Source organism: Cylas formicarius, unplaced genomic scaffold (genome assembly GCF_029955315.1).
Source record: "Cylas formicarius isolate icCylForm1 unplaced genomic scaffold, icCylForm1.1 PGA_scaffold_3__17_contigs__length_32017465, whole genome shotgun sequence".
Classification (NCBI taxonomy): Eukaryota; Metazoa; Arthropoda; class Insecta; order Coleoptera; family Brentidae; genus Cylas; species Cylas formicarius.
In genome coordinates, this window is record NW_026844326.1 from 26,045,814 (window position 1) to 26,067,606 (window position 21,793).

The following is a 21,793-nucleotide window of genomic DNA, read 5'->3' on the forward strand; positions in this document are numbered from 1 at the left end:
TTATGTTGTTTGATTAGTTCGATCAAATCGTTCATCTCTTCTACTTATTACAAAATTTAAAGTGATATGTCTTTATAATTACATATTTATTTGTAATATACTCGTTTTAAAACAAAAAATATTAACTAAAAATAGCTATTTTTTGATATTTGCCAATTTATATAAGTTTGTTTTAAATAAACTTAGGCTTAAACACATCTATGCCGTTTTGAAAAACACAATTATTAAAAACCTGAGCATACCTTATTATAGGTAGGAGAGTTAAATCTCTCAACAGAAAACGTCAGTCTTGTTCGCACTTGATATGAAATAACGTTAGAGCTCAACTAATTTATATCAAAAGAAGAATCCACAAGGTAATTTAGAACTTTGTAAAGAAACAGCTTCTTCTAGTATCAAGCGACATCAAATTGTAAAATTGTAGACAAATTAAATTAGAACAAAAAATGTTCAGTTTTTCACAGTTTTTAATGCTTTATGACAGCTGTTTCGGCAACACCGTGCCTTTATCAAATACAAACTATGACTATATTCCGAGACTAATATATAAAAACAAGTAATAGTAGAATTTTAATTACAGGTATATTAAGTAATAAATTCGAATATCTCATTTTGTTAATCTCCATAGCTTCCAACAAATTTGGTTTTTTGCTTTTTGAATGATTATGTAAAATATTAAAATTCTCGTCATTAAAAACTGTGAAAAACTGAACATTTTTTTGTTCTAATTTAATTTGTGTTAAATGGATTTTCATCAAGTAAAAGTCACCTCAATCTGATTTGTAAAATATTAAGTTTTATTCGTACGAGCAAAAGTGTCGAGTTTTTTGTGTGCTTTTTTTCTGACATATTTCCTATAAATAGGATTTCAAACTGTGGATGAGTACTCTGGTACAGTCCTTATCACGATTATGACTGATGCTTATTGAAGCCTTTCGCAATTCTAAAAATGAAGCCCAGCATTTCTCAACATTTTTTGACAATAGTTTCGATGTGAGCCTCAAAGTTTAATTGTGAGTCAAGAACAATTCCCAAGTCTTTTCACTTGCTTAACTCTTTTCAGCTGTCTATTATCAGGCATTAAGTTAATATCTATAAAATCCTCTTTCCTTGTAAATAGTAAATGTATCGACATTTAAAAAATAAGAGTCCCAGATGAGGTTCCTTGGGGAAACCCGAGGTAACATTTTCACAACGAGATTTTTCTTTGAAAAATTAAGCTAAGGCGATATATTTGCTGTATGTCATAAAATTATCACCAAATTTAACATTTCACCAAAATATTCTCCAAAAGTGATAAAAAATGACAACAATAAGGATTAAAAATAATTTTTAGTAGTTATATATGCCGCCTTGGAAGCCGCATTGAGCACTGTTTAGTGCATTTGGGCGCAGATGACACGTACGTCTGTTTGCCTTTCAAGCGTGACGAATACAATTACGGTTAAACAATCATAAGTAACGATTTAAAAAAGTTAACCGTATTCTCAAAAAACACTACTTGGGACTTAATGTTTATAAGATGTCTGTTGTGCCGTTCCAATTGAGGTATAGAAATGAGTATCCATTGGAAATGGACACTATATTAAGGTTTAAAACTCACTTAAATAAGTGCATCCAAAAGCACATACAAATTTAATTTAGACTTGCAAACTCCTTGATTTTAACTATCGTGATGTGGAATATGGTGTGTTTAGACAGTTTTGATATTAATAGAATAGAGAGGGTAGAAAAGTCGTTCTGAAAATTATTTACGGCATTCGTGAATACGAAATACTAAAACTACAAACTAAAGGAAACTAAATGATTAACCACGAATAATAGAATCATACCTTTTTAATAAAATTAAATTTAAACGTTCGTTTGCCGGCTGTATAACCAATTGTCCTCTGATTGTAAACTTCGTCACATTCACTCTTTCAAACCTGATGTTAAAAATTGACATAGTGATAGTCTAGTATTAGCATATCTTCGTAATCTTTATTTGTTCCCAGAAAGGGATACCGACATCGATAACTACCTCCTACAGTTAATAGTAATTTATGGCGCTGCTGTTGTTAGTTCCTTTATGCTTAACATTGCTTGTAATAAGTATTTCTATTCTGTTCATCACCATGTTGCCTTCTTCAGAACTTAACTGAAACCGATCCGCATGCTACTCTGTTCCTGGTTATATAGATATATACTGTTTCTTGGGGCGGAGCTATAAGACTAACCCGCGCATTCCCATTCCCATATCGGCCACCTGAGTCGCAGTTAAAATACGAGGTTATGGCTAAAATTTCCCGGCCTGGCATAGATGCAGCTCCAGTATCACGATAAAACTTTGTCTTCTTTTACATATGTATCTTAGTAGACTGCGAAAAAAAAATTGAAGCCTTGCGTCAAATAGTTTTTTATTGACAGCATTTTAAACAAGACATGTCCGAAAAAATGTCGCACATAACGCAAATTGAATATAGAGCAGTCATAAAGTTTTTGACAAAAGAAGGGTTTGCACCTAAAATTATTAAAGAAAGGCTGGATAGTGTGTACGACCAAAGTTCTGTTTCGTATTCTGCAGTGAAAGAATGAGCAAAACGTTTTGGAATGGCACAGGATTCGCTTGAAGATGATTCAAGAACTGGTAGACTAGTGGAGGTCATAACGGAAGATATTGTTGCGATTGTGGAAGAGGTGCTATTGAGTGATCGACGTTTAAAGGACAAGGAAATCTCAGAAATTACTAAGCTTTCTGATACAAGTGTTCGTCGAATCCTGCACGATCATTTAAATATGCATAAGGTTAGTGCAAGCTGGGTTCCTAAAAACCAAAACAAAAACAACGCCGTGTCGAGCATGCGGAACTCTGTGGGTCGGAACTGAAGCCTGTGACAGAAATTATTGTGACGGGAAATGAAACTATCGTTCTCTATCGAAAAAAGAATCAATGGAGTGGCGTCGTAAGTGTGAAGCACCTCCAAGAAAATGCAGGGTCTGCCAGTCAACAAAAAAGGTGATGGCCACGATCTTTTGGGAATGTGAAGGAATTCTTTTGATAGATTTTAAAGAAACTAATACCACTGTCAATGGTAAATATTACGCAATATTATTACATAAATTGTGAGACTACATACGTGTAAAACCTCGAGGGAAACTGACCAGAGGCGTGCGTCTTTTGCACGATAATGCACCTGTCCATACTGCTGGTGTTGCACAAGCTGCCATTTTATAGTGTGGGTTTCAACAGATAGATCATCCTCCCTATAGTTCAGATCTAGCCCCCAGCGAAGTTGAGTTTTAGCTCATTTTGCAGACAAACCAAAAGAATATTTTTTTAAATTGCTGGAGTTGTTAATAAAGAGATGTAATGGGTGTATTGAAGTTAAGGGAGATTATATTGAAAAATAATAAAAAAAATTTACTCTAATTTGTTTCTTTCATATTCATGCCTGGAAATTTTGGAGCTGCCCTCGTAATGTGGTTGTTTAGGTATTTCTGGATTCACTGGTTTTTTCTTTGCTAGAAAAGGACTTATGTTTGGGTTTTCAGTAACTGTTAACAAAACTGCTACTTGATTTTCCTCATTTGTAGCCGGTTTTGTTCTATTCTTGCTTTTTACAGTGCACACTCCCTGTCTCGAGAAAAACCTCGAGCAATCTAATAAAGCTTAGGGAATCTGGATGACGCCTTGCCGGAAACGGAGTCGCGTAAATTCTACTATCCAGTAAATATTGTTTATCGCAAATACCATGTCAGTTAACTCCTTCATTGAAAAATTGGTTTTAAGAAACTAATATTAAATGAGATAAAAATGATTACAACAAACTGGATATGTCAAAATCATTTGCTGTTAAAAATTGAAATTGTTTTTCCATAGCTTGCTGGGACAATATTTCAATTCTGGGGCAGTCACTGTGGTAGTTTTATGAGTTTATTTATTTATGGTTTTTGGCAAATATCTCTAAAATCATTGAAAACGTTGTTACATTCGAAATAATAAAGTATGCATGTAGTTATATTCTGCACTAAATAAAATACAGGGTGCGCCAAAGTTGCCATTGAAACCGAATTTTAACATAAAATATTGCTGTTCGCATCTAACTAGCTGGGACAAAACAGAACTAAAAAGATTTTTTTTTCTAGTTTTTCCAAGCAAAAGAATATTTTCAATTTTTTTTATTTAGTGCTCCTGAAGTGTCGAAGCAAATAAAAAAATGTTCTGTGCTTTCTGCTCAAAAGTTCACCTAAATGTTTTCGATAATCGGAAGTTCTTCCGTTGTTGTTCATACATTTGGCCATTACAAGAAAAATAAGTTCAAGGCAAGCATTTTTCGTTGAAAATGAGAAGGGTTGATTCGAAACCTCGTGTATATCTGAAATAATGTTAAGAGTTTCAAGAATTGGGTAACGAAACTAATGCAATACGAATCCGTTTCAGCTAAGCTTTGAAAAAGGCAGCATTGTGATTGGCGAAACGTCAGCAAGTTCGATTTATCAACAACATTGCGTTAACCTCCAAATTATAGCTATAATAGGCTGAAAGCTCCGACGCTAAACAACCTCGCGTAAAAAATCGACCCACAAAGAGAAAAACAACGCAAGACTGATGTTCTAAATGCTTGTCACGCATCTCTGTACAAACAAAGACGTATCACGGGAGCAGCTATAATGGAAAAAAGCCAGATAAGCCATCACCGGTTGTAGACATCCACATTATACGAGCTCCGGTTAAAGCACTACCCTCGATCACGCAAAAACCCCATTGGGGTGATAACTTATTTAAGGTTTTTCATGTCGCCGAGTCGCATTCGCATCAATTAAACGCGATATAACCTACAAAGTAGATACATTATGTCCAAATAAGTAAGGTCAACGGGGTACGGTATTTGGGAAACCAAAGGTTCAAGAAAAAAAAATTGTACGAGAGGTGAATGTTATCTTGAATTTAACAACCCAGTTCCATAAAAATAGTGAATGAAAATACAGTAATATTTAAGAGTTGAGACAAATTCAAATCTTCTTTGTGTAATAAGATGTGCTCTATGTCTGAGAGAAACGTTTTTTTGAAAAAATAATAAATGCAAACACGTGATTTTTTTAGACCATTAGACAGCCAAATGAGAGTTCTACGGCTCATTCAAAACTACATCTCAATATCTTGATTTTATTATTTATTTTTACTATTTTTTTAACAACAAATCCACAAATCAATTCTTATTGCAAAAAACACTCAAAAAGAAATTGGATTTTGAAGAAAAAATTGACTTTTTGCGTTATTAATTTGTATTTATCACTAATTTACCAAATAAAACGCTAATATATGAATTCGGATGCCAAATGATATTTAAAATCAAAATAAAATTTACTATTTTTTCAAAAACAAATCTACAAACCAATTGTTATTTCAAAAAAACACTCAAAACTTGAAACATCGGTTAGTTTATGGTGACTCCCGTCTCTACCATTGATCGTAAGAACCGAGACTCCTTCCCAACAACATCGCGTCACGTGGCCCCCAGATCTAAACAATATGGCGCGCATAATATATAATTCGGCTTTTCGGTGAGGTCGAGAGGAGGGGCGTTTTAATGGCCCCATTGGAAATAATTTACAGCGCCATTTATCGATTCGGCGGCTTTAAATTTTCGGCTCCGAAAGGGCCTTTCGGTGACCCCGAAAAAAAAATTACATCGATGGCCCTCTTTTTGTTGAAAAATAGGCGAATAAAATAAAAAATACCAGGAAGTATTTGGATTAGCCCTGGGTGGAGCTAGGAAATTCCGTTCTGTTACTTTTTTACTTAAAATTTTTAGATTTTAAAACTAGACTGTTTTCATTTTTTTAACAATATTATTCAACTATTTGACTCTAAACATAAAACCCTGAAAAGATTTTATTTATCTTTATTTTATTTTATTCTATTTAATCGTCGACAAAATCGTCCATCAGAGCAGTTAATTCGATTAACCATGGAACATTTGCGCACCACGTTTACTCTTATTGGTAACTCGCATCCCCAGAGACGCCGTACGGTGCGTACAGTAGAAGCTATTGTTGCTGTAGAGCGTAGCATTGAGGAAGACCCGAATGAGTCCATCCGTCATCGAGTACAGGAATTGGATCTGTGTCCATCCACTTTATGGAAGATTTTGCGGAAGGATCTTGGTTTACGTGCTTACAAAATCCAACTCGTGCAAGAATTGAAGCCAAAAGATCATCAAGTAAGGCGTAGATTCGTCGAACAGGCCCAAAACGAGATTGCCGTTGTTCCCGATTTTCATAAGCGAATTTTGTTTAGCGATGAAGCGCACTTCTGGTTGAATGGCTACGTCAACAAACAAAACTGCCGCATTTGGAGCGAAGCTAATCCTCAAGTGTATGTCGAAAGACCGTTACATCCAGAAAAACTGACTGTTTGGTGCGCTTTATGGGCTGGTGGAATCATTGGTCCGTACTTCTTCAAACACGATGATGACCAGAACATTACAGTCAATGGTGATCGGTATAGAGCTATGATTACTAATTCTTTCATTCCTTAATTGAATAACCATGAAGTCCAGGAGATGTGGTTTCAACAAGACAGCGCAACATGTCACACAGCTCGTGCCACAATCGATTTATTGAAGGACACGTTTGATGACCGCCTAATTTCACGTTTTGGACCTGTGAATTGGCCTCCAAGATCTTGTGATTTAACACCGCTAGATTACTTTCTGTGGGGCTATGTAAAGTCATTGGTATATGCGGATAAGCCACAACCGCTTGACCATTTGGAAGACAACATTCGCCGTGTTATTGCCGATATACGGCTACAAATGTTGGAAAAAGTCATCGAAAATTGGACGTCCAGATTGGACTACATCCGCGCCAGCCGTGGCGGTCATATGCCGGAAATCATATTTAAAATGTAACGCCACAAGATTATCTTTCGGATAAATAAAATTTATGTCAATCGAATAATCCATCGTTGTTTTATTGCAACTTAAAGTTCTATACATCGAAAAAAAACAGCCTAACATATATTATATAAAAAAATACTATGAAATATGTCCATGATCTTCTAATTAATATAAAAATTTCAATATAAGATTATTAAAAAATCACAGTTAAAAAAGAATCACCCAAATGTACTTTCCGTTAAAAATATTTCCCTCCCCACCCTTTTATGCTTTATATTTGTGGGGTGGCGGTTTCTTTAATATTATTATTCATTGAATTGAATGAAGCGACAACATATTATTTTTTTTTACATGACAGCTTATTAAATGACCCTAAAAGGCGCCACTGCAAATTTATTGTTTTTGGTTAGTTTTGCTAGCGAGCTTAACATATAATATATAACATAAATATTTAAAATAAAAAAAAATTAATTGAATTCATTAAATTCAATAAATTTGATGAAGAATATAATAACCATATTTAAGGTAAAAACACGAATTTTTGTAATAATAATAATACCAAATATAATAATAAAAATAATTTTCCGAAAATTACTGTTTCCTTGTGTACATGCATTATATGATAACGTAAGCTAAAATTTTATATAAACGTTTTATTATTTGAGAAAAAATTTGCAATAGTGGAGACATTTTTCCTCATCATTGATCTATTACATACTTATTTACAAAAAAAAGAAAATTATGATGTGAAATAAAAACAGTAACAGAAATTTAAAATTTAAATTAGTTTAAAAGTACAAAAAAGCTATTTATTGCTATTTGATTAAATTTCATAAATGTTAAATTAATAATTATATTTTACTTATTCATTACATTTTAATATATATATATATATATATATATATATATATATATATATATATATATATATATATACACCGGTATCCGGGGCAATGAGGCAGCGGACGCCTTAGCCAGAGAGGGCTGCTCGCATAGGCATATAGGGCCAGAGCCCCGCTTGGGCATCGCTCCGTGTGTGAGGCGGGGAGCTCTCGAAGCCTGAGAGACCGGGCCGCGAGAGGCTGGAGAGTTGCTCCGGCAATGAGGCAGGCGAGGCTTATGATGGATGGGCCCGCCCTTCTGCTCACCGAGTTCCCTGACTTGACATGGGCAAGATTGGGAGTCTTCGGAACGGCCCTGATCGATCCGGACTCAGTGCACGATATTGGGCTAAAGGAGTTGCTGACCTTCTATAGGAGGGGCGGCGTTCCGGACGCCTGGGGGCACAACGGCCCCATCTGGTGGCCTAAGTGCTTGGACTCCCGCGAGGGCGCCCCCCTTTAATACCAATATATATATATATATATATATATATATATATATATATATATATATATATATATATATATATATATATATATATATATATATATATATATATATATATATATATATATATATATATATATATATATATATATATATATATATATATATATATATATATATATATATATATATATATATATATATATATATATATATATATATATATATATATATATATATATATATATATATATATATATATATATATATATATATATATATATATATATATATATATATATATATATATATATAGGCTCATCAAAAAATGGGGGTGGGAGCGTTGGTATTTCCAACTACGCTGTTAATTTAATTCATAAGACACTAATTATAGTTTTAGGAGAATTCCAAGTATTTTCGCTGAATTCCGAATTTTCTTATTATCTCGTCGCTTATTGCAGCACTGCGACATTACCGCTCGAATAAAACAAAATGGTAGACAAATCGAAATTGAAAATTCATGCCGACTAAGGCGAAGCGTTTTAATAAATCCGCGCCGAACGCCGGTATAAATTCAATCTTCGAATCTCGTTTAAACCGAAAATTCAGTATTCAAATTTAGACCCGACCCCACCAAGAGCGCTGATCATTAAACACACCTTCTCCGTGCTTTTTCCGGTCCGGGTTTCATTGCCAAAAAATTACCCTGATATGGGAAAAGTTTTATACAATCTGAGTTTAAGAAAAAAAAACCATTGATGCACTTCCTATCAACGACGTTCGAAATTTTAGGAAAAGGTTAAGCCAACTTTTGTAGCAAAACTTCAATTTCTAAGAAATGTTTTTGATTCAATTCAATACCTTTATCTTTTGTTTCGAATTAAGAAATGCATTTTTCTTTATTTTGTTTTTTGTTTTTTTTTTGAAAAAGTGCTACATTATCTAATTAATTGTACCAGTTTTGCTTGCTACCAAATTTCGACAAAGTCGGAAGAAGGATCATTGAAATATAAAAAAAAAACGCTTAAAAAATATCATTGGAATTTGATCATTTGTACAGGGGATACAACGAAAGAGGAAAGTTCATTATCTCACAAATAAAAATTATTTTAAATTATACAAGGTAGCTCAAAAAAGCGTGACGAATAAAACATTCTTGTAAATGTTGAAACTGCTTTTAAGATTCTTCAACTCTTTTAATAATAATAGAACATACCCAAACTTAATAGCTTTTCCAATATTTTAATTTTTCTAAAAAAAAATACTATTTTCCACACTTGCAAAAAAAAATTACGATAACGCCATTATTTTTTAAGTTAGGTCACTCATATTTGATATTAGCGTTATTCAGAGTTGACGTGCAAGATATAGGCAACGGAATTTGAATTAGGTGCTACAGGGTGTTCAAAATAAACGAATATGTGGCACGCCATTTTTCTTCTGAAAGATCTTTTAAAAACCTACAACTTCTGTTAGGTATATCACACACCTATTTTTAATACCTTACGATTTTCAGATAATATTCATATTGTGGTGTTATTGGAGGCGAAGATGAAAAAAAATTTTTTTTCGGCAGTAAATCATGCACTATCATTCAACAAAACCAAAACCATTGGCAGAAATGGGTATATTAAATACTTAATAAATATTGTAAGTTTTTGTAAGATAAGCAAAAATAACACATATGGTATCGAGATTTTTCAGTTTAAAATGATCCAAATATATTTATTTTGAACAATGCTAATATCGAATATGAGTGATCCATCTACCTTCAAAAATCATGACAGCGTCGTAATTTTTTTTCAAATATGGGCCATTAGCTTTAGGTGTATATTATAATCAATAAAGAAATTTAAAACAAAATTAAAAAATAAAGCGTTCTAACCAACCAAAACTGTATATTAAAAATAACAATTCTTTGTACTTTAACTTTAACACGATGTACATGTGAACAAATTACATTCGGCAATGTTGGTAACTTTTTTTATAATTTTTTAAATTTAAGTCAAAAGGAATTTAACTGTTAAACAAAGATAATGGACTTGACCTTGGTTAGCGTGGATATCCACAATATATTACAATTAGAAGCAGAAGATCCTTAGGACTATACACTATATACTATGATAAGAATGACGCTCGAATTGGTCCAGATGTTTCATCGTTTGGAATGTATGGAATGTAAGTCGCGTCCATAGGCTTAGGTTGAAAATTAGTCAATAAAATCATATAAAATGCTGAATATTTCAGATAGGTGAAGTAAATACCCCTAACGCCGTAGTAAAAATTGTAGTATATTGTGTTAATCAATATTGTAACATTTATAACAGTGTTATTAAAACAATATTCATTCCAATGAAAAGAAACTGTAAAATCTCTTTTATTGCCTCAGATATAATAATCCCAGTTTCGCTATTTCATACTTACAGCTTTTCCTATTTATTATTGTTATCTTTTTATGAATTATTTGCAGGTCCTACATTCATTTTATTTTGGGCAAAAATTTGCGAATCAGTTTACCAACTCAGATTTTTCACATACAGATTGTCTGTGATATCTCAGTGAATAATAATTGAAGTATATGGCACATATTCTGTTATTTCTGGTATTTTGAGAAGTTTTTTTTTATAGGATACATGTTAGAAGCGAAAGTGGATTTCTAAAACAGGGTGTATTGACATTTGTCCTTTGTAGAATTGATAAAATTTCGTCCGACCGTCACTATTATAATCCTTATTAGTGTCTGACTTTCGGCCGATTTTAAGGGGAGTTCCGCAAGGCAGCATTTTGGGACCTTTATTGTATTCTATTTACACCTCTGACTTCTCTAGGCACCTAAATAAATGTTATTCTCATCAGTATGCTCATGATATGCAAGTATACTTATCATTCTCGGTCAAAGATCTAGCTTTGTCTTTCGATGGTGTAAATGAGGATCTTGAAGTGATTTCTAGAATCTCCAAAGCCCATGGTCTGAAATTAAATGATTCCAAGACCCCGGTTGTTCTTTTTGGCAATAAAAATGAGGAAATTATCTAATATAATGATCTGAAACTTTCCTTGAATGTTGCTCCGCTTGAATTTGTGGACGAACTTACGAGTCTTTCTTGATAGTAGGTAGACTGCTTTTTGATTCTCAGTTGTCTTATTTACTGCAGAAGACCTACGGGAAACTGAAAGTGCTTTACATGTATAAAGACTACTTATCTACTGAGATTAGACTTCAATTGTCTGACTCTCTTATACTCTCTCCATTGGGATATGCGGATGTTGTATGCTGGCCTGCCCTAAGACGGAAAGACCTTACAAAAATTGCAAAACGCCGGCACTCAGGGATTCTCAGTGGTTAAATCTGTCTGAAACATGGTTTGTTAATGTATAAAGTTACTAGGTACGAAAAGCCATGTCACCGTAACGTATTCTATGTCCCCAAGCAAAGTACGGCTGCGTTTCAGAGCTCTTTCACATATAAACTTTTATTAAAACTTACAATTGACTTCCACTGGATATTATTAGTTGTTCATCTACTTCTACATTTAAAAAGAAATTAATAGAGCTGACGAGATTAAGGAGAGGCTGAACCGCTTATTTTTGTTTATTTATTAATTTTTTTGCTTATTGTTTTTCTTTAAATTTTTGTTGTCGTTTTTGAATATTGTCCTTGCTCTTTCCAGTGTTTTTTCTTTCTTTCTTTTTTTACATTTATCCCACTATGATTTGTTTAAAATGGTCAAATTGTAAATTTAGGTGGATTTAAGGGACTTTTCTATATTTGTTAGTTTTTTTTTGGTGAAAGGGATGCAGAAACTGACTCTAATAGAGGGAGCCATGAATTCCACCCAGAGTGGCGTATAGTTGAAAAAATAGACCATTAAATAGATTGGTATGACTAACATAGAGTCTTTTCTCTTATACACAACCGGACATAAAAGTATTTTGTAACTTCAGAAAGGTGCTCTATTCGGCAAAATAAAGTATTAAAATTGTCGTGGATAAATTTAGATTTTAACTTATCTTGGGAAAGTCATATCAGATCACAAAACAAATCAGCACTATTTTATGTGACGCAAACTGAGAAATTCCGTAAATACAGAGGTTATGTTATCCGTTTATTATGCACATGTTACAGAACTCTCTGCTAGTTGTATTGGTAGACTACCATAAGTTTCCAGTCCCACAGCATGGGTTGAGTCGTAGGTACCACATATTAAAATTTATAATCAGTTACCAGGCTCTATTAGGGGTATTACCAATGAAAGCAAATTTAAAAACTCAATAAAAATATTAGTATAAAGTAAAACAATGTAGCTTGGTGCAGATTTTTTAGATTAACTGGGGGAATCCTTTATTATGCTTTATTGTAGTGTATTTGTTGGTAGGATTTTGTTGGCAAAATATATGTACCCTTTTTGGGTGCCAATATTGTTATGAATTTGATAAAATAAATAAATAAATAAATAATAATAATACTAATAATAAATATCCTTTATTATAACAAAAAAAAAAACAGTATACAATATTAATATTTTTCAAAACAAAGTAAACAGATAGCTCAAATGTGGCGCAGTCTGGCTTTAAATAGCTACTCTACTGAACCGCTAAAGAACTATTTATATAATTAATACATTACGCACTATTTATTGAAACACAAAATGGATGAACAACAAACAACAAGTAAAATATGAAAAATACCTGCAAAATCGGAAGAACAACATAACTCTACTACACACTACAGAAAATGCAATTCAAGATGAAGAATTTGATAACTCAATATAATCCCTTGTTAATAACATAATTAGTAACACATTATTAGGAAAACTGTATTTGAAACAAATGATCTTTGTACCTTATTTTAAATGAATATAAATTTAAGTTACTGAATTCCTGTGACAAAGAATTATAAACACGAATTGTGTTGAATGTGAAAGATCTGCCAAACAAGGCATTCTGATGATCTGACATCGTTAGTCTGCACCTTACATTCACAGAATGGATAGTAGTCGCTCTCTCAGCAAAGTGGCTCAATCGAGGTTATGTATAATTTTCAAAAGTAATATGTTCTTCTTTGTTCCATTTTAAGCTAATTAAGTTGACGATATGCAACATGATCATATTTTCGAAGGCACATAATAATATTAGAAAATATCTGCTATCGCAGTATATTTTCTAATATCGACTAGAGGAAAAACCATAGAAATTCAGCTTGGAAATCAATAGGTCATGGTTCACCGTATCGAATGCCTTCGAAAAATCCAAAAGTATGAAGGCACTCATTAGTTTTTTGTCAGTGGCTCGGACAACATCATCAATGACACAAGAGCATTCACAGTACTTGCCTTTCGTTTAAAACCGCACTGACTTTCTGGTACTATTCTATTATCCATTCTATAGGTATACATTTGAATATAAAGAACTTTTTCGTATATTTTTGATAGTGCCGTTAATATACCTATTATTCTTACGTCATTGAAACTCGACGGGGCATTATTTTTAGCTAATGGTTTTCAAAGTGACATTTTCCAGCTTTTTGGAAAATAGTTTGCTTCTATGAAAGAATTAATAATGTGAGTGACATCAGCAAGATTTGTTAATTCAAAAGAAAAGCGTAGAGCATTTTAATTTCGTTTTAATTTCTTCATCGTCATTCAAGTTATTTGGAAGAGTAGTGCCTTTTTTTTGAGTTAATATTAAAATTCTTTAGAACCTCCCAAGTTTGTTTAGAGTTATTAAAATTCCACAGTGAATCTAGGTATATCTTCTTTTCTCTTCTTATTGTAGACAATGTAAAATTCCTTAGATTTTTATATAAGAGCCAATCATTATTATTCCTAATTCTTTTAAATCTTTGTAAAGCTGAATCTCTCTGGTTTATAAATATTTTAACATATTCCGTCAACCAGGGAGCGTTTAGTTTAATTAGACGTGGTTTTTTAATTTGAGCATGTGCATCAAATAACGTTAAGAGAAAATTATTAAGTATTGTAATTTTCTCATCAATATTGATGAGATATAGATAATGGTTATCATTAACTTCGCATAAAAGGAAAACCACTTTTCGCATTGGAGGAAGTAAGTTTCAAAAAGTCTGACACACTTGAGACAAATCATTAGGCAATTTAATTAAAATCAATTAACGCGCATGTCCGCGGCATTTAATGGGCCACCGCGAGTCCGTCTCGCACGAACCTTACGCAACAACGTTAACAATAACATGTCGGGTAAAATAACAAAAAGTGCGATCACGAGGCCCTGACGTTTTTCTGGCAAACGCGCAACATTTTCCTTCCAAAATATGCGACGCACGCGGAATCAAGTGGGCGTCGGTCGTTTCGCAAACTTTCTGGGTGCTTTTCTTGTCATCCTTGTCAAACGCCGCCTTCGATGAAATCCCCGCCGACGCGGAACTAATTAGTAGCTCGTAATTCGAAAAGTCGTGAATCGGAAAGAGGTGTAATTTATTTCGGATACAATTATTCTGCGTGGGTATTCGGTAAGGCAGATGCTCCCCTTTTCCTTCGGTCGGTATAGCGGCCGGTATTGCTGTAGAAGTTCGCAAAATAATTTTTTTGAGAAACAATTTGGATCAACTAATATGGCGTATATACAGCGTGGCCAAATAGTGTTTCAAAGTAAGAATGATAAATATAGAAGTTATAGACGAAACAAAAAGAAACAATTTAATTCAAATATACTATACAAGTGATTCATAAATATGTGGAAAATGAAACTTTTTTATTTTTTGAAATTAGCACCTTGTATATTATGGCATCAATAAATACTCCAGATGTAAACAAAGGTAAAATTAGGAACTGGCCAACTTTGGAAAAACAATTCAACCCATTTTGTCCCAGTGGTGCGTTGATGCGCCACCTATTCTATGATTAGAAATAATTATTTTTTATTAATAGTTCCAGAAATAAGACTTTAAACGTAAGAACATAACTGCAAAAAGAAGGAGTGTTTAGTTAAGTTTCATATATTGTTCGAAATGATTGGGCAGTATTCGCTAATATTTCATGACTAATACTTTGAAAGGCCTCTCTTATCCTCTGTTTCATGTCCTCTTTTGTTGTGGGGGTACTTTTATACACTTGGTCTCTAACATATTCCCACAGAAAATAGTCCATCTTTGTCCATCTAATCGGACCAACTCTTCGTATCCACTGTTGAGGAAATCAATTATTTAAATAGTTCATAACTTAATGGGCAAGGTATGCAGGAGCTTCATCATGAAGGAACGACGTTCTCTCGTTAAAGTGTATATACCTCAAAAAATACTAAGTTTAGGTATATGCTTAATAAAATTGGAAGAGCATTGATAGGAGTAATTAATGGAAGTATAATATACAGGATGTTCCCTCTGATTTTTTCACTTTAGTTAATATTGTGACTCACCCTGTATAAATATATAATATAAGAATAGGATAAATGTCTATACTACTTTATCCAATTGTTGGCATAATAAAATGGCGGAAATGGCGTCAAAAACATAGAGTGTTAAACAGAGGGCATTTTGGACTAAACAAATGAGTATTGAGTATAAAATAAGAAAATATATAAATATAATTTCCCACATATTTATAAACCACCCTGTATATTTGAAAATATACATTATTTTTTTAGTCTTATCCATAACTTTGGCATTTAACATTTTTTTCTGAAACAAATAATAAATAGATATATTACTTTGGACACGCTGTAAAAGAAAATGATAAAACTGTTTATGAAACGAAAGATATTGTAAATTGCGAATCAATTGAAAAAGATGAAAATGCAGATGTCAATAAATTCGGCATAAGTGGTAGCCTCAGCGAGATCGGATGTGATAATATAATATCTGATCCAAAACTAACAGATAAGGAAGAAGTAAATGAAGTTAAATTAAGCTTCAAAAAAAATTATGCACCTGTAAAGTATCTGCTATGGATTTGGTTAACTTTAAAGATTTGATAATAGAACCGTTTGCATCATTAATAAATATGACATTCAGTACTGCATTCTTTCCAGGAGAACTAAAAATAAGTGAATAAGACCGGAGATGAAAATGTAATGATTAACTATAGACGAATTTCTCTGGTAGGTGTTCTTATGTAGTTATACGAAGAATAATTCATTATCAGATAAATTCCAGTATGATTTCCTACAAAACTCTGTCTGCTACCTTTTTGAGAAAAGCATTAGACCAAGAGAAAGTTGAAGTTGTGGTGTCAATCGATCTCCGTAAAGCATTTGACACAGTTTGCTTGGATATTCTATTTTTAGCAGTCAGTATGTTAAAATAGGTAAGCATTATAGGGAGACATCGCAAAGCCATTATAGAGTACCCTGAGGTTCTGTTCTTGGACCACCACTTCATTCCATTTACGTGCTTAGTTTGCGAATTTCTCGCCTTAAAGGTTAAGACATTATTAGTAGACATATGAGAAGATGAGAAGGAATTAGAAAAACTAATAAATAAGGACCTTAATTCATATCTCACATAGCTGTACTCCAATAAAGAAAAAATATATATTGACAAAACGAAATTTATAATTTTTAAACAAAAAAACAAAATAGTGACCAATGTTAATCTGAAACATCAATTTGAAAAATATTAAGGTTTAATGTATGATTTTTGATTTATGATTCCAATTAAAACATGTACAAAAAATATGTATCACATAGAACAAAGCAAATGGAATATAAAGCCGATTTCTTAGATATCTAATCCCAATCTGGAGAACATGTGGAAAGACCATTTTCAACAATTTTTGAAAATTTTATATATGTATACCGATGCCCTACATCAAGAATAAATGTTCGAAATATAAACTATATTGGAATTTGAACCATGTAATAAAATAATTAATAACTTACAAAAATCGAATACAAACATACAATAAGTTATCGAAATACCGTAATCATAGCACACATAGGGGGTTCTATCTAACCCAGAGCATAACTACTATAGGTATAAATGATCCTGCTCATCTAGCATTCAAATATTTCATCAGTTTAAGTGATGACATTAGACTTACGAATCCTTAACCATTTTTTGTTAGAAAATGTGACAACTCTTAATCATCATCATCCATCAGCCCTCTGCGTCCACTACTGGACATATTGAGTCCATAACTCTCTATTTTGCACACTTCGCATGCAGTTTTTACTAATTTTTCTAATGTCATCTGTCCAGCGAGTTGGTGATCTCCCTTTGTTCCTTCTGTCAGGTCTGGGCCTCTATTCCAGTAATCGTCTTGTCCACCTGTCATCCTGCATGCGAGCCATAGGGACTTCAACAACTCTTAATATTCCTTGATAAATGCACATTTTGCTATTTTTATTTAATAAAACTTTCAAGAAAAAGTGTTAAATGTATTAACGTAATCCAATGTTACCGGCTTTATTTGCTCTGCGTCGGTTTTTGTTGACTCGAACTAACTTATAGGATGATTGGCGAAACGTCAGCAAGTTCGACTCAACAAAAACGGACGCAGGAGGAATCCAGAAGTTGTAGCCTGTGAAAGTTTCTTTGAAAAATTCATTTGCTCTATTTGTCTGCAATTAGTTCATAAGTTTTAGTTAGTTTCTGTTATTCTGCTGTTGCATTTAACGCCGTCTCTTTAAAAATCGAATAAAATTGGAGATACCCGAGTATTTATATTATTTGTACTGCTACTACTTCACCCACCAAACTAAAAGTAAAACAATATCCGCTGGACTATTTGGGCCTTGGACCGAGCCCTGTAGAGCTAAATTATTTAGCAGAGCAAAAACAACGAGTTAAACTAAATGCAGAAACGTCAGAACATGTAGTGGGGTCCCGTGGTGTGCCTCAGGGTCGCATTCTCGGACCACTTCTCTTCAGTGTATGTACTCCGGATTTGAGTAATTGCCGAAGTGGGACGACTTCACGTCAATATGCTGATATGCTGATGATGTACAACTGTATTGCTCCTTCAGGCGATTGGATTCCAATACTTTTCAGAATTATATTAAAAATTATCTAAATGCGGAACAAACATTCTCACAACCACGACATATGCCAATAGTTTTTAAAATAACGTGACTTTGTAAATCACTAAATGTGCCAAAAAGTTAGGGGTTCTGTTTGACATCAGCTAAGATTCCAAGACTATGAAGGAGTACTGTTGCAAAAATGTTATTTTAAATCAAAGTTGCTATATATCCATAAAGACTTAGTAAAGATGTGTGACTCACTCATAACATCAACTCTGGGCTGTTCTGGGGTAATGCATTGGTCTGCCCTTCATAAGCGAACAAAGGCGAGTGCTTAGACACTTCAAAATTCTTCATTAAGATTTAGTCGTGACGTTCGTAAGTTCGATCTTATATCGCATCTGTACCCTGAATGTAATTGCTTATGCTTGGACAACAGGTATGTAATGCATATTTCCTGCTTAATATACAAAATTAATAAGTCTTCTTTCCATCAATATTTATTTTCGAAATTGGTTTAAAGATTCAAACCTTCACATAAAAAATACTGGGCATGAAGGCAACTATATTGTTCCTAGGCATCAAACTGCACTTTTTCAGTGATAATTTACGTAAAATTCTGTAACAATTTATAACTCTCTACATAACCAGATTGTTACTTAGTTATGAGTTGTGCATTGCATTAGTTTAATAGCCATTTTTTGTTCTCACTGTGCCAGATCCCACCACCTACTTATCTATTGTTTTGTTTAATAATGTTTGAAAAAATTTAAATAAAGGCGTTATTTTTTATTTATTATAGTTTTTTCTTTTTGGAATTCCATAGTTCAAGTTCGGGCCAGGGTCTATTTTTTAGCAATCCTAAGTCATAGTATATGTATCGCTCTTTGACCGAAATAGAAAATTTTCCCCACTGCGAGTGTCGTTAGTTAACGTTGTGAGAGCAGAAGAATGTTTTTTTGTCCTAGTCACTACGATCCCTCTGGTATTGTCACATGTTTCAAGTTTTGAGATTTTAGTAAGTACTTACTTCGCGAATTTTAGCCCACGCGGAACACAACCAGAAACTTTGTAACACGTCATCTTTCCCCCTTGCAAGCTTAAGTAGACCAATTTATATTAAATGTGGTATAATATTTACAATTTAAATTCGTTAATTCTCAAAGTGAGATTTGTAAACAAGTCTTTATAATTTTGTTGTTCTCATTTATTATTATTATTTTAAGTTAAATTAATTTAAAATAAAAATGAAGCTTTTCCACTCTGGTAGTAAAAGGAAAGAAATTTATATACAATTACAAAAAAAAAAACATTGTTCTTCAACTTTTAGTAAAATCCTTAAGTCACTATCGTCACCTCTTTAAAATGTTCTCTTTTTTCAGGCAGGCAGTTCCCGTTGAGATAATTTAGCCCTCCTATTTGCTTTAACAAAAGCTTCCAAAATTATTGTTGTCTCTTTCTGAATAAGGCATTTTATAATAAAAAGAACGTAACTCCCGCTATCAGTTGTAAACAAACATTTGGATTTTCCAGAATTCTAGAATATTATTTTATTTTTGAATGAAGTTTTAGTTGACATTTTTTTCCAAAACGTTACCATACCATATGGGTAAAATGTTAAAAAGTTTTATTGCTTTTTATTTGGAAATTTTTATTAATGATATGTTTGTTTTTCGATTCCTATTATTAGTTCAAATATATATTTTTTAATTTCAACAAAATTAGTGTTACCTGAATAACAGGGAAACTAACAAAACATTCCAAACTTTATAGGTAAATTTATATACTAACTGAAAATGTAATTTTTGAATTTTTTTCTTCAGGATTCCAAACACACTTTTCAACTTGTAAAATTTTTTAAATTTAATGTTTCTTGTTGCACAAAATGATGAAAATGATGATTACCAGCTCCCTTGCGTGCCAAGGTCGCATCTCTTTGATGTCCCTTAAAAGATCGACAACTCACGGATCGATGGCCAACCCTTGGGCCAGCTCTATCAATGCCGCCAATACGACCAATCGTCAATCGAGGTCATCCATTTTGCACATTTCAAAATCGTCAATGTTTACAACATTCAGTAACACATTCGAAACGGCATAAAGCTGTTTTGGTTTCCTCTTCTGCGCAAAAAAATATTGATTTCCACGAGCTTCAAAGGTACTGGAAATGTTAAAATAAAAAAAAGAGATTCCGAAACTACAAGACACTCGCAGGTAAATAAAATTTGGTAAACCTGACAATAAAATTTCTTTTAATGAATAATTATTAGGTTTTTTGTATAAACAAACGGTGATCAGGCCATCAGCGAGGTGACACGGTTCGCACCTGAAACTAAAAAAATATCTTGAGTACCAAAGATTATTAAGATTCATGAAACAAATTTAATATTATCTAATATCACCAGATATCACAGGTAACAGATATATCTTGCATAAAATCTGGAACTCAGTTTAAGTAGGTACTAAGAACACACATAGTACCTATTTCAATCACTAGTGCTGGTTATTCGTGCAATGGATACTAAGGGCAGAGACACGCGACGTATACTGTCGCAAATAACCACATCGACACTGAAGGATAGACGCGACACTGCAATAAACAACAGGTCACAATATACTGAAGGGCAGCACACATATTAGTATATTGGTACTAAGGGCAGAGACACGCTTAGTATTGTCTGTTCATAGATATAAGAAAGTGGCCAATTGCTATTGAATGGGATTATCCAAGGGTGGTCATTAACATACAATGCAAAAAGCTTATTACCTAAAGTTTCGGAATTTAAATTCATGTAAAATTGTGGTCCGTAATGGAAAATAATTTTATACCTACCTGTGTTTAATATTCTTTGGTATACTACTTAGTTTAAGTTTATTAGTAATCATTCTTATTTCGTGTGTAATACAGCGTGTGTGAATTATGGAAAATATGTGCGAATCTAGTGTATCTCAGGAGATGCTCCCGCCCAAATGTAGAAAACACTATTCTATTGAGACTAAGGAAGTTATAAACAATGTTTACTTGACTCTCATTGAACGTGGTGCCAGCAAGCAAGCATCTTTAGAAGAAACGGCCACATTGACGAAAATTCCAACATCAACTGTATGGAAAATTGTGAATAATTCCATTTCCGCGAGGAATAAAAAAGGGGATGCTGACATTTGATCGATTGTAGATGAAAGTGATCAAGATATAATACGGCGTAAAATTTACCACTTATACGAGGAACAAAGCTTGCCTACATTAGATATCTTAATTAGGAGATGAAACTGGTGTTAAATGTGGCAGAACCACCTTATAGAAGTGTATTCAACACATGGGTTTTAGATTTAAAAAAATTGACAAAAGGCAAGAATTCGGAAATGGCGACTGTAATATCTAGAACAAATTAAGATAAACAGAGAACAAAAAAGGCCAATTATTTACTTGGATGAAACATGGTTCGACACTTATGATACCCCGGAAAAGGGTTGGGTTGACTCAGCTGATAAGTGTAACACAAACGCGCCATCAAAAAGAGGTAAAAGAATAACTATTTTGCATGCTGGCTCTAAAGATGGTTGGATTCCAAATGGACTTTCTGTGTCTGCGAAAAATATTAAAGATTCTTCTCTGGATTACCATGAAGACACCAACGCTGATTTAT

At 33.1% G+C, this 21,793-nt stretch overlaps 1 protein-coding gene across 1 annotated transcript in view; it reads right to left on the reverse strand.

The window, feature by feature from the left end:
* The window catches only part of LOC132700093 (uncharacterized), a 168,563-nt gene that overhangs the window by 74,352 nt on the left and 72,418 nt on the right, over positions 1-21,793 (reverse strand). The window lies entirely within an intron of this gene.